At 49.0% G+C, this 12,222-nt stretch overlaps 1 protein-coding gene across 8 annotated transcripts in view; it reads right to left on the bottom strand.

Moving 5' to 3' along the window:
* PTPN5 (protein tyrosine phosphatase non-receptor type 5) overlaps nucleotides 1-11,848 on the bottom strand; it is a 63,982-nt gene extending 52,134 nt beyond the window's left edge. For 5 of the 8 annotated variants that reach the window (XM_058446536.1, XM_032166430.2, XM_032166433.2 and 2 more), the window contains exon 1: nucleotides 11,572-11,815. The gene's annotated coding sequence lies outside the window, so the exon portion shown is untranslated. Of the gene's footprint in view, nucleotides 1-11,571 lie in introns of all 8 variants that reach the window. The other 3 variants (XM_058446538.1, XM_032166434.2, XM_032166436.2) reach the window with 2 other exon arrangements.
* Nucleotides 11,849-12,222: the final 374 nt, after the last annotated feature.

Here is a 12,222-nt window from a genome sequence, read left to right as displayed (position 1 = left end):
AACCTCTCTGAGCCTCAATTTCCTCCCATTTAACATGGCAGCGATGAGAGCTGCAGGGCTGTGATGACGCCTGGGAAGCGAGGGCTGTACATAGGGAGAGCTTGGCAGGCCTCCTTCTCCATATTCCTGCTGACCTGGCTCGAAGCTTCACTTCCTGTCTCCCTCCAAGTCAGCCTCACACAGGAGACACTCCTGCTCTTTGTACCAGGCAGTGCCGTCAGCTACAAAGGTCTGCTTCCTAGTTCCTCAGGCTGTCAGGTGTTACTGGAGCTAATGAGAACAACGCAGGTGACAGCAGCTGGAGGATGAGAGGGGTCTTCCCAGCAGAACCTCCTCTGCCCTCTGGAGAGCTCCAGGCTGTTTCCAGGTCCCCAAGTCAGACCCAGAGCCCTAGGAAAGGGCGGGTAAAAGAACTGGAAACTCCACTTCGCAGGATTTCCCAAATCCTCCTCTGCCATGACATCTGCCTACCCCAGCCATGCTCCCTCCTGCTTTTCTGCCTTAGTCTCTCAGCTCCTAGAGCGGCCCCTAGCTCCTGCCACACCCTGCTGTGGGCTCCAGCTTCTCATCAGGGCCCCTGCCCCCCGCCTAGTTTAACCCTTCTGTACTCAGGCCTGGCCAGGAAAGGCCTTCCTGCTCCTCCTCTTTGTGCTGTGGTTTCTTGCCCTTCCAAGGCCCACCTCAGCCCAGGTCTCCTCCAGGAAACCTCCCTAGTGAGTCTAGGGTGTGTTGACCTCTCCTCTGGCTGAATCCTTCCCCCAGCATTTTTTGTGACTTGGAAACTGGTAATGAGCCACACCCCGTCCCGGGCTGCTTGTCCATAACTTTGGCTCTCTTGTCCATAACTTTGGCTTCTGTAAACTCCCCAGGTTGAGAAGGGGCAAGGGATAAAACTCCCTCTTTATCCCCCACGACAGAAAGCCCAGTGCAGAGGAGGAAAAAAATGGAAGGCAGGTCCAGCTCTTTCCTTTACACTCAGATTTGGAAGGAAGATGGGAAGGAAAGACCAAGTGGGAGAAAAAGCAGACAGACATGAGTGGAAAGGAGTGAAGGAGGAGGGAAGGGCTGCTGCATGACACTCAGTACCAGGGTCATGAGAGGACAGATCAGGCCCATGATCCAGGTGGCCTTGAATCATGCTTTAGGGGTCTCACACTCTGATTATGAAACTCCTAGGCTCGACACAGAGACCTCTTTGAAAACCTTTGGAAGTCACCTCCTCCAGGCAGCCTTCCGTGATTGATGCTGATCTTTGCCCCCGCCCCTCCCCTTGACTTCCTGAGCTGCACTACTTTGCACTCATCCATGCCACTTCCCATGATGCTAGGTCCTCTGGGGAAGGGATGGAGGTCTCTGCCTCACTGGCAGGAAGTCAGTTTACATTTATCATCTGTAGCCAGAGATCAGACTGTCTTTTTTTGACCACTTTTTTTTTTTTTTTTTTTGAGATGGAGTCTTCCTCTGTCACCCAGGCTGGAGTGCAGTGGCGTGATCTAGGCTCACTGCAGCCTCCGGCTCCCGGGTTTAATCAATTCTCCTGCCTCAGCCTCCCAAGTAGCTGCGACTACAGGTGCCTGCCACCACGCCTAGCTAGTTTTTGTATTTTTAGTAGAGATGGGGTTTCACCATATTGGCCAGGATGGTCTCAAACTCCTGACCTCAAGTGATCCACCCGCCTCGCCCTGGTGCTAGAATTACAGGCATAAGCCACAGTGCCCAGCCCCACCTTTATTAGCTCCAGAGGGTGGTTCAGAATACATTTTGCATTTTAAACCCAGTTTGTCTCTAAGATAATCTTACTACAATCTTATATCAATTTCTTTAATATCAGGTTTTGTACTGAGCCTTGGGGGACACACAGATAACTAAGAGCCAGTCCCTGCCCTCCACCCAGCATTCAGCCTAGTGAGTTGAGTGAGAAATGCATTAAAGGCCCACTGAGGCTGTCTTATGGGAGCACTCAGGAGAGCACAAAAATAGAGTCTGGGAAGCTGCACAGAAGAGACCCGAAGGACAAGCAGGAGTTCACCAGATACAGGGAGGACATTCCAGGCAGGGAACACTGCAGGACAAAGGCCCAGAGAGGTGAAAGCACAAGGTATGCCAGGCAGACGGGCACCTCAGTGTAGCCACAGAGTAGACATAAGAGGGACTCTTGTCACACAGCAGAGGGCTTTTCATGCATCAGCCTAAGACACACTAACTTTGACTCACAGACCATTTTTTTCTCAGGGGGACAGAGGCAGGTATTGCCATGCTAATTGGCATTTATAAATCTGTGTGTGTATCGGGGGTTAGTGGGGAAAACGTGACAACATGGATGGATCTCAGAAACTATGTCTTTTTTCTTTTTTTTGGAGATGGAGTCTCGTTCTGTCACCCAGGCTTGAGTGCAGTGGCACAATCTCGGCTCACTGTAACCTCCACCTCCCAGGTTCCAGGGATTCTCCTGCCTCAGCCTCCCAAGTAGCTGGGGCTACAGATGTGTGCCACCAGGCCCAGCTAATTTTTGTATTTTTAGTAGAGACGGGATTTCACCATGTTGGCCAGGCTGGTCTCGAACTCCTGACCTCAGGTGATCTGCCCATCTCGGCCTCCCAAAGTGCTGGGGTTACAGGTATGGGCCACTGTGTCTGGCTTCTTAAAAACTATTTCATGACACAAAAGGGCACATACTATATGATTCCACTTATATGACGATTAGGAACAGACAAAATCCATCTACAATGACAGAAATGGGAATAATCGTTATCTCTGAACTTTTGGGGGTGATGGAAATCTTCTGAGTCTTGCTCTTGGTGATGGTTATATGAGCTCATGCAGTTGTCAAAATGCACTGAACAGAATACTTAAGATCTATACATTGGACTGCTTGTAAGTAAACCTGAAGAACATGTGTGAGCATTTTTGGTTGTTATAATGACTGAAGAGTGCTACAGGCAAATATATAGGAGATGGGGCCAGGGATGCTTTTACATCAAAGAACTCTCCCACCCAAAGGCCAGTAGGCCTCTGTTGAGAAATACGGCTGCAAGCCATGGGGAGCCACAGAAGGATGGAGACACCAGAGACTTGGCCACATCTGTATTTTGGTAAGACAGGGCTCTGTGGTGGTGGGAGTATCTTGGGACAGTGATGTGGCACAGAAGGTGGACATATGATCTGCACTGCCACTCGTAGGCCTCATATTTGCCTAACTCTTAGCCCACTGGCCTGATGCTGCCCCGGAGGTCCCTCCGAGGCACCTCAGATGCTGACCAGCTAGGGAAGTAGCAGAGGCAGCAGATGGCAGTGGGAAATGGCAATGCCTCACCCCCAGCCTCCCTGCCTCATGATAAGCAGCAAGGATGATAAAAGTGATCATCTTCCTCCGAAGTGGAGTCTCAGTGAAGGGGGGTCTCCCTGAGTGTCTGGAGTCCCTGGAAGCAGGGCTGAACGCTACTGCTGCTACTATAGAAAAGCACCGTTTTACATCACGGGCTGAAGAAGAATACAGCTGACTTGCATGAAAATACTCACCTGACCCCTGCCTTCGGAAAGCCTTCTCTGACCTCCATCCTGGGCAGGTGTCTCTCCTGTGTTCCCACAGCCCTACAGAGCACAGTTACTGCCTAGGTTTGAATTCTGGCTCTCTTACTTGCTGTGCGTACCTGAAACAGAGTTACTCAAGCTCTCTGTTTCCTTACCTGCAAATTGAGGATAACAGAAACCGTCTTCACTGAACTGTTACCAAGATTGAGATACTGTAGTAAGCACTCAGTAAGAGTGAGTGCTTATGATGAGCCTAGAATGCATCAATACAGACCACTGTTGCCAGGTGACTCCTCTGGCACCTCCACTAGACATTAAGCTCCTTGTGGGCAGGGTCCCTGTGGTCATGTTGGTTGCTGAGGGCCTTGTGTCCACCACAGTGCCTGGTACAGTAAATACTTGCATGCTTGAATCAATTCCACCCACTAAGATCTCTCCTGAGAGCTTTCTTTTTCCACCCACAATGCCTCTAAATCACAACAATTCTTCAGAAATGGAGTCAGACTCATTTGTATTCTGTTCCCTCTTCTCTCTTCTCTGTTACCTCCATGGCCATGCAGAACCCAAACAACATTTAGTTTTTAAATTAACAGCTTCTTCCTGGACTCTCTAGTCCTAAGGCTTCACTCAGTAGTCTTCATACTGGGCACACAAAAATCCTTTTTAAAAAATGCACCCTGCACCTCTCAAAAAGTTAAACACAGAATGACCATACAATCCAGCAATTCCACTGCTAGGTATATACCCCAAAGAGTTGAAAGCGGGGGCTCAAACAGATCCTTGCACACCAATGTTCATAGCCGTATTATTCACAATAGCCAAAAGGTGGAAACAGATGAATGGCTAAACAATGTGGTATATCCATACAATGGAATATATTCAGCTTTGAAAATAAATGAGATTCTGATATATGATACAACAGAGATGACCCTTGAAAACATTAGGCTAAGTGAAAGAAGCCAGACAAAAAAAGACAAACATGATGCCACTTACACGAGGTACCTAGAATAGGTGAATTTATGGAGACAGAAAGCAGAACGGTCACCAAGGGCTGGGGGAGATGGGAATGACGAATTAGTATTTAATGAGTACAGCGATTCAGTCTGGGAAGATAAAAAGATTCCGGAGATGGACAGTGGTGATGGTTGTATAACACTGTAAATGTACTTAACGCCACAAAATTATACACTTAGAATTGGTTAAAATAGTAAATGTGTATTTTACCACAATTTAATAAAAGCCTCCCACACCAAACAAACAAAACACTGGAAGGACAGACTTTCCTCTGAAATCTGACAGAGCTGCACGCCCCTCTGCCACCCCTAGGGCTCTGTGACCTTGACCCCCTGGCCCATGATCTATCTTCCTCTCCATCCTCTCCTTGGTTCCAACTCTTGGGTTCCCTGTTCTTTTTTTTTCTTTTTGAGACAGGGTCTTGCTCTGTCACCCAGGCTGGAGTGCAGCAGTGCTATCTTGGCTCACTGCAACCTCTGCCTCCTGGGTTCAAGCAATTCTCCTGCCTCAGCCTCCTGAGTAGGAGGGGCCACAGGTGTGCGCCACCATGCCTGGCTAATTTTTATATTTTTACTAGAGATAGAGTTTCACCATGTTGGCCAGGCTGGTCTCAAACTCCTGACCTCAAATGATCCCCTGCCTCAGCCTCCCGAAGTGCTCGGATTACAGGCGTGAGCCACCGCGCCAAGCTCTCTGTTCTTTTTCTACTCCAGACGCCAGGGCCACGACATGTTCTTTTCCTTGCACCCCTCTTTAACCACCTTAATCCCATCATATCTCTTGGGGGTGCTTCAGATGGATGCTTTGAGACTCTGAGATGGGAAAGCTATGTGCCTGGAGATGCTCATTATTGACTATGTGCAACAATAAAGACATAGTTAAATAAAGTAGGGGTCAGCCAACCAAGTATAAACAGAGAAGTCATGACAAAATGTTAAGTGAAAAATGCAGGCTATAAACCTATATGTGGACTAATTTCAACTATTACAAAATACAGATCTACAGAAAACATAGAATAGGGTATATAAAATGATGGTTCATCTTATGTTTGTTCTCTAGCATGGAGTATGGTTATTTTCACAACTGTAATTTCTAATTTATACCAGACAACACCTTTAAGCAGATGATGAAATATACACATTGTTAGTTTTGCAAGAACAGATGCCCATATGCTGCCACCACTGAGGGCCACAAATCCCTCCTGAAAGGCTTGTAGAGGAATGAGAGGCGAGGGGGTGTTTCATGTTGACTCTTCAGAAAGACACTTCGGGACTTGGTGTCTCTCTCTAATGACTCCAACCAACTACCTCACCACAAAAAGGAGGGCAATTTAGGGTCTTTATTTTGCTATTGGACTAACCAGGAAATTTGGCTGTGAACAGTTTATCCCTTACATTAGCCCAAAGTTAGGAATTCCCACGATGCTTGTTCCCTTACAAATCTGCAAACAGTGGATCTCCCACATCTGGTGTGAGGGGATCCCCTCCCCATCCAACACGCTACACCCCAGGTATAGAAACTTGAGTCACGCTTGCTTCAACGGGGACAAAGGAAGGAGGGTGGCTTCTGTTCTACGTGCTGCAACACAGTGGGAAAAGCTTTTCTCAGTCTGAGAGTTTGAAATTTCTGAGTTTTGCCAGACACCAGTGGCCACGATGCTCGTTCCACATCTCACCAGATGCAGAAAAGATGGAGATGATGTTAAAGAATGGGGGGAATTTTTTTTTTTTTTTTTTGAGAAAGAGTCTTGCTCTTTCACCCAGGCCGGACTGCAGTGGCTCTATCTCGGCTCACTGCAAGCTACGCCTCCCGGGTTCACGCCATTCTCCTGCCTCAGCCTCCTGAGTAGCTGGGACTACAGGCGCCCGCCATGGCGCCCAGCTAATTTTTTGTATTTTTAGTAGAGACGGGGTTTCACCATGTTAGCCAGGATGGTCTCGATCTCCTGACCTCGTGATCCACCCGCCTCGGCCTCCCAAAGTGCTGGGATTACAGGCGTGAGCCACCTCGCCCGGCCTAGAATGGGGAGAATCTTATTTTCCATAATCCCCTAAGATAAGGAAGAGCCTTTTGGTGATAACACTGCTTAAAAGAGAAAAAGAGTTTCTAGTTTTTTTTTTCCCCCCTTGAGATGACCTGAGTTTCTACCTTCTACAGGTGACAGACCTGTGGCTTCAGATGGAATCTGGACCAGAGGGTCCAGAGATCCTGTGATTCTAAGACTGAGCCTGCATGTCACCTAGCCCCTCGCCTGGTCCAGCCAGTTTTCCCATCTCTACCTGTAGATCCATTTCAACAATTGATTAGGTGCCTGAAGCATTTATTTGTCTATAAATAATTTCTCCTGCCCCACTGCCTTCTCTTTTTGGGAATGTGTCAATTTACTGGAGATGACAGCATCTTGTCCTGCAAATATGGGTCTTTGTGTTAGAGATGAGTTTCTTTAAAACCTCTATGAAGGAAATGGTTGAGAGTGCAAGAGAAAATTTGAAATGAAGCCAGAAAGATGTATATTTGTGCTGGGAGGAGGATGAAGAAAGACCAAAAATGTTATTTTCATTGTTTTACAGTCATTTCAGGTATGTTTTACTATTTTGTCTTAGTCAACAGTAGTGTTTATAATATCAAGCCATATTGAATAAAATATGCAGACTTCACTTAAATGTTCATACTTGAGCGACAACACAGAATTCAAGTTGTCTGAGCTTTATTATTTTGATCATAGTACAGCTTTCTATACCCTTACTATGGTATAATATCTTTATTTATTGGTTCATATAAGTCTAAGATATGCAGTCTCATACATAAATGGTCATTTCCAACATTCATTCATTCATTCACTCATTCAACAATTATTTACTGTGAAGGGCCAGGCTTGGTTTGCTAGGCACAAAGAATATAAGGTGAATAGGATATGTGTTCTCTTAGATTCATTAACATCATGCAGCTTCTCATTCTTAGGTCTATAGGCCCTTAAATGATTGGCTCTGCCCACTCTCTCACCTTTTTCCTTACCACTTTCCCCCTTTGTCTATCTCTTACAGCTACACTTCAGGTTCCTTGAAGACACCAAGCTACTGTTACCCCAGGGCCTTTGCACCTGTGGTCTCTCCTCTTTTTAGAATGCTATTCCCCAAGTCTCCTCTTCATTCAGGTCTTTGTTCAAATATCATCTCCTCAAAGACAATTCTATTTAAAGGCAGATCTCTTTCTCCATTCTTTCTCCCAGTCATCCCTCATCTTACTTTATTTTTCTCCAAAGCACTGCTCACCACCTGAACAATTTTATCTTTGCTTATGTTTTATTCGCTGTCTCCCCTGGTAGAGCTTAGGGAGGAAGTTCATCTTTTTAGCAATGTATCCCTAGGGGCTAGAACAACCTGGTATGTAACAGATGTTTATATGTATTCGGAGAATAAATGAATGAATGAACTGGTTCTTGATAGTTTAGGGAGCTTGATGAACCAGCTTTGCAGGAGGGATCATTACAGTCCCTGGTAGATTCATAGCCCCTACTCCTAAGCCTCCCACTCCTCCTATTGGGCTGTGTCTGTGAATGACATCCTTGACCATTCAGTCTCAAAGCCTTGCCATCACTTATTCCTCCCTCCTGCTACTGCCTACATCCAATCAGTTACCAATTTTAGTGACACTGTGGCCTCTTGCATCAACTCCTTTTTCTAACCATTCTTACAACCACCCCCAGTCCATACTCTCTTCATCTCTCACCTAAACCATTGTCATCATTTCCTACCTGGGCTTCCGGCCAGCAGGCTCTCCTCATCCAATCTGTTCTCCAAGGGATAGCCAGAGTGAGTTTCATCATGTTACGGTTTGATTATGTTTCTCCCCCACTCAAAAACTAAAGACTCCCAACTCCTTAGCTTGGCAGTCAATGTCCCCCCAATAACCTCCATCCTCTTACCTAACCTTCCTTCTCAAGTCCCTTCTTTTATTCTTTTTGTGCCAGTTGGAATGAACCGCTTTCCAGTTTCTGTATATATCCTAGAAGTCCCCATTGCCTGTCCATCCTCTGCTCATGCTGTTTCCACTCCTTGAAATAGTTTTCTTCCTTTCTTCTAATGTACAAATCATTCACCTAGTTTAAATGCTACTTGGGTTCTCCAAGAAGCCGCTACTGACCTGTGAGGAGAATAAAATTCCTCTTTCAACTGTTTTTAAGGGGATATCCGCCTCTCTTTTAGGGCAAGTCTTGGGAAAGGACAGGCAATACGACACAGAAGAAAGAGTTCAGAATCTGGAGTCAGATCATCTGAGCTGGAGGCCTAGCTCTCTGGATCTAAGACTTTTGAGGTATGCACCCTTAGATAAGTGAAAATTCAAGCCTTAATTTCCCTATCTGTAAAATGGGGATGATAACACTATTGATGTTATGAGGAGTAAGTGACAGAGTATAGGAAGAGCTTTTGACACTACATACAAATTATGAAATTCTATCATGCTAATGTACAAAACGTTGAATAAACAAAAGTGTTGCTCCTCCCAGGGAGTTTTTATGGATGTTTTATGCTGGCTGAGCCTGAAGTCCAGGAATAGGTCAGGGGGTAAGGAATTTTTTGAGGGAGGAAGACTTTGAGGCCTTAAGAATCCCATGTCCTTGGATGATCTGAAGAAAGGAAGAAGTATAGGGTATATCCACAAAGCTGGGGTCCTAGTGGAATTACTAGCTACCAATTCTTGAGCATTTTCTATGTGCTAGGGACTGTACTAAGTACTCTACATACATCATTCTTGAGTCAGAAATTATTCCTTCATAGAGCAAAAGAAGCCCATAGCAGTTATATAAATATGTGCTCCCACCCCACCGCCAAATAGTTCACATCATCATCAATCCAATGATTGGATGGAGAAATTGAGACCCAGAAGGGTTATATACTGACATTGTACAGCCAGTGAGGAAGAGACTGGGCCTGGAATCCAGATCCCTTCACTCTCAAGGCAGAAATCCCTACATGCCAAAAACCCGGAGGCCACCATTCATTATCAAGTCTGTGTAAACTTCATAGCCAATGCCATCTACATGGACTACATTGTCAGTGGCAGCCCCTGAAGTTCTGCCACTTGGCCACCCTGGCTCAGCTCCATGATGAGCTGCTCACCCCCCTCAAAAAGGAAGTTCTCGATGGAACTGGAGACTATGATTCTCAGTGAAGTAACTCAGGAATGGAAAACCAAACATTGTATGTTCTCACTCATAAGTGAGAGCTAAGCTATGAGGATGCAAAGGCATGAGAATGATACAATGGACTTTGGGGACTTGGGGAAAGGTGGGAGGTGGATGAGGGATAAAAGACTACACATTGGGTTCAGTGCATACTCTGGGTGATGGGTGCACCAAATTCTCACAAATCACTGTTAAAAAACTTACTCATGAAACCAAATACCACCTGTTCCCCAAAAATCTATGGAAATAAAATAAAAAAAGGAAGTTCTTGAGACCAGAACCTCAGCTCCCTGGAGACTGAACACTGCCCTCCTTGCCAACTATTCCATCCAGAATCTCCTCCAAGGTGACTGACTCCATCCCTTCACCATCCATCTATGCTTGTACTCCTTCAACACACCTCTCGGGGCACCCTCTCTGCACCAGGCATCAGGCTCAGCTCTGGGGACACCTGGCTGCCCTTGAGGGAGCCGTGTGCTGAGAAACCACCCGAGCCTGGTGTGATTGTAACTCAAGCTTCCCCAGCAGCTTTGTCAGCAGCACCAAGAGGCTGCCCTTAACAAGCCCCAAGGAGAAAGAGGTGGGGACCTCGGCAAAGGGATGACTAAAGGGGCCTGGTTGGAGTAGAAGATCTGGCCCTCAAGGGGGAGGGAAGGGTGACTGGGAGGGCATGCAGTCAGGACACAGTGGAGAAGAGGACGAATCCTGGGATGCCACATCACCTGGTCCAACTGAGGACACTCAGGCTCAGTGTGTCCTGGGTGGATCAGGACTAACGCCTGGGAATCTGATCTCAGGTCCGGGCATCTTCATTCTCCCAAACGAATCCCAAACCCGGAGTGTTTGAGTGTTTGCATAAGAGACATGAGAGCTCTCCTTTGAGGTTGAAGGAAGCAAATTAAAGCCCCCTCTCTCCTTTTTTTTGGTACAACAGGTAGGGAAGGTAGCAAATGAATGGCACCTGCCCCTCCAAGTGGGGCAGGGCTGGAATTACACACTTTCGTGGTACACTCAGGTGAATTTGGGGTTCTGGGGCTTCAATGTGGGTAGGATCTAGTTGTGTAGGAGGGGAGCATGAGTATGAAAACCAGGAACCCTAGATTCTAATGAAAGCTTTACCACTAACTCTCCGGTGACCTTGGTCCAGCCACCTTACTGGGCCTCAGTTTCCCCATCTGTAAAATGAGAAGGTTGAATAAGTTCCCAGGATTCGTCTGGCCCTGATCTTCTAAGCCCTGTGATCCTTGATAAGGTAAGCTCCCAAGGCTCTGACCCGGGCAATCTCCGGTTTTGCAGGAGCCTGGGCCTCATCCAGAAACAAGCAGCACGCTGGGGGAGGGGAGCGCGCTAAGCTTTTATTCTAGGGGAGGGTGGGACACGGGAGGCTAAAGCTAAGGGGTCGGTGGAGGCGAAGCGATGGGAAGGCTGGGAGCCGCGTGTTAGAGGCCAGAAGGCTAGCAGCGATTTCCAAACTCCCTCAGGGGCTTCAAGCTCTGGAGAGGCGATGCAGCCCAGAGCCGCGCACCAGCCTCCGCCGGCCGCAGAGGCTCAGACCCCAAACCACTATCCCGATTCCTCCCCGGAACCGCGCACGGGCTTCGTGGGGAGTGGCTGCCGCTCCCTCCCGGCTACCAAGCGCCAAGCCCCCTCCTCTGCGTGGGGGACCCCTCCCCCAGCATGGGGCGCCCAGAGCCCCACGGGGGCGTGGCGGGGGCGGGCGCCGGCTCCTCGGCCCGGAGGGCTGGAGAAGGTGTCAGCCGCGGGGCCGCCCGAAGGAGGGACCCGCGCCCTCCACCTTCCGGCTCCGCACACAAAGGCGCAGACTGAGGCGCCGCACTTACCGGCCAGAGCGGGCTCCGGGCGCCGGCGAGCAGGCGGGCAGGCTGGCGGGGGGATGTGCGCGCGCGAGTGTGCGTGTGTCTGCGTGTGTCCCTGCTTGTGTCTGTGCCAGTGTGTGTGCGACGGGGGCCGCGCCGAGCTCTGTGCGTCTGCGTGTGCGGGGGCGTCCGTCCTTCGGTGCGTCCGTCCTTCGGTCCGTCCGCCTGGCGCTCAGTCCCGCGCTCCGTGCGCGCTCCCTCGCCCGATCGCCTCACCAAATGCGCTTCAGCTGCAGAGTCGCCGGCGCAGCCGCCGGGTGGGTTTGGCACCCCCCAGCCCCGGCTCCGCCCCGCCCCCGGGCGGGCTTGTGCCGCTCGCCGGGAATTGCGCAGGGCTGGCGGGGCGGGGGACCGGGAGATCGGGCTGCTCCCGGGGCATGAAGGGGGCCGGATCACAGACCCTTAACCCCTGACCTCATCTCAGGTGCCTCCCTCTCCCAAGCAACTCTGCGCGGAGTCTCCGCAGTCGTCGCCCCCACTCCAAGGTTGCCTGGACAGGGAGGGCGAAGGAGTGGGAGCAGCGCATCCATTTCATTCATGATTTTTTCTCCTCTTGGGAGCCCCGGGTCGGGCCGCGCCGCTACGGCAACCGCCAGAGGGACCCCGGCAGGGCAG

Source organism: Hylobates moloch, unplaced genomic scaffold (assembly GCF_009828535.3).
Source record: "Hylobates moloch isolate HMO894 unplaced genomic scaffold, HMol_V3 SCAFFOLD_11, whole genome shotgun sequence".
Taxonomy (NCBI): domain Eukaryota; kingdom Metazoa; phylum Chordata; class Mammalia; order Primates; family Hylobatidae; genus Hylobates; species Hylobates moloch.
Note: the sequence above shows the minus strand (reverse complement) of the source record. Positions and strands in the feature narration are given on the sequence as shown.